Here is a 2,120-nt window from a genome sequence, read left to right on the forward strand (position 1 = left end):
AAAATTATTTTCGTTGCTACTTCATCACTGTCATGTTGCTACTGTGATGAATCGTCGTGTAAATATCTGATATGCAGGATGGTCTTAGGCGACCCCTGTGAAAGGGTCGTTCGACCCCCAAAGAGGTCGCGACCCACAGGTTGAGAACCGCTGCTCCAGAGTCTAAGGCACTTCCAGCTCAGCCCTCGGCTCGTGTTCGGCTGACGCTCGGGCAGCGAGGGGCTCGCGGCAGCTGGAGTGGGTCCCCCTCCCAGCCCGGGGCTGGCCTGGCCGGGAGCACTCACCAGGCTGTCTCTTCTGAAAGGGCGTCCTGTGGAGACAGGTCCTGGGAGACAGACGGCAGGGGGTTACCGGAAGGTGCCAGGAGGTTCCTCTGAGCTGAGGCGGTTCCAGAAGCGATCACAGCTCCCCCACCCCCACCCCCAGGTCTGGGAGCTCCAGCAAGGGGCCACTGAGCCTCGCCCCTGTTTCCTGGCTGCACAGCTTCCAGAACCTGCCAGGAGCCCAGCGTCCCGAGCTCAGCAGCCCGGGCTCTGCCCCACAGACCTGCCCACACCCTGCCTCGGCCAGGGCTGCCACTGGGAGATGGAGCTGGCACCGTCAATGAGGCCTGAGGGACCCTCCTAGCCAGGCCCGTCCCTCGGCCCCAGGCACCGGCCGGCTAAGGCCCAGCCCTGTCCTCCCCCAGGCGCCCGGACCGCCCGGCTGTCACGGCCTCCCGTCCCCCGGCTCCAGCTCGGTGCTCACCTGCACGGGGACCGCAGCAGGCCGCCCGGCCGCCTCCATCTCCGGGTTTCCTGACGCAGAGAATGACGAGGGTCCCGGCCACCACGGCAAAGAGCCAGCCCCCCATCCACCAGAACCGGTGTCGGCTCCCTGGCCCTGCGGACAGACAGCGCCTCAGCAGCCACGGACCAAGGCCCACAGACCCGCGCTGCGCCTGGGAAGGTGCTTGAAGGACATGCAAACACGAGGCTGAGGAGGTCGGCACCCGTGTCCACGGGGCCACGGCACCGCCATCTCCAATGCTCGTGGGCCAAGGAAGTAGAGAGAAGTCACGTGTAGCACACACACGTGCACACATGCATGCACACATGTACCACATGTGTGCATACACACATCACATATGCATGCGCACACATGCACCACACATGCATACAATACATACCACACACGCATGCATATATGCATGCACACATACCTCACACATGCATGCAATACACGCCACACATGCATGCATATATGCATGCACACACATCACACATGCATGCACACACATGCACATGGGAACGTTATTCACCCTTAACCTGAAGGGCTTCCTGCCTTTGTAAGAACGTGAATGGCCTGGAGGGCGCTGCGCTCAGGGATGTCAGGCGGGGGGACAGACCCTGCGGATCTCACTCCCTGTGATGTGGACCCTGAAGACAAAACCAACTCAGAGAAAAGGGGGACAATAGAACGGCATCTCCACTCACTGGGCCAGCAGACGGGACCCCCTGGGTACCCAAATCTGACGTCATGACATTTCCCTCTGCTTTCTCCTCTTTTTTTCACAAAGTGGACATTTTTATTAATTTCTGAGAGCGAGAGGGAGAGACAGACAGAATCATCAATGACGGAGAGAGTCACTGATCGGCTGCCTCCTGCACGGCCCCCACTGGGGGTGGAGCCCACAGCTCAGGCCTGTGTCCTGACTGGAATCGAACCGTGACCTCCGGGGTCATAGGTCGACGCTCCGCCCCTGAGCCAGGCCGGCGGGCGTCCCTGTTTCCATGGGAGGTCTAGAGCTTCGGGTCTGAGTTCGGCCTGTGGTTCGTGGCGAGTTAATTTTTCTCCCGTCTCCCCAACAGCATCGTTTGAAACACTGTCCTTTCCACACAACGCTCTCGCCTCAAGGGCCGATGTGTTTGGGATTTCGGCCCAAGGTCACCAGCAGATGAACGACTGACAGGACGTGGCCCAGTCCACGTCCGTGAGTGTCACTCAGCCGCCAGGCGCTCTCACAGGTGCCACAATGGGGAGGATCTGGAGGACACGCTCCTGAAGGGAAGGAGCCAGACACGCAGGCCACAGGCCCACGTCCCGTGTCTGCGACGTGTCCGGAATGGGGAGATCTGTCA

The 2,120-nt window shown here is 60.8% G+C and overlaps 1 long non-coding RNA gene across 1 annotated transcript; it reads right to left on the reverse strand.

Moving 5' to 3' along the window:
• Positions 1–123: 123 nt before the first annotated feature.
• Positions 124–1,482, reverse strand: LOC107182166. Its single transcript, XR_001512889.1, has 3 exons — positions 1,301–1,482; positions 748–882; positions 124–325 (listed from the first exon to the last, which is right to left on the reverse strand). It is a non-coding gene; the product is annotated as an uncharacterized LOC107182166 (long non-coding RNA).
• Positions 1,483–2,120: the final 638 nt, after the last annotated feature.

Source organism: Myotis davidii, unplaced genomic scaffold (genome assembly GCF_000327345.1).
Source record: "Myotis davidii unplaced genomic scaffold, ASM32734v1 scaffold3211, whole genome shotgun sequence".
NCBI lineage: Eukaryota > Metazoa > Chordata > Mammalia > Chiroptera > Vespertilionidae > Myotis > Myotis davidii.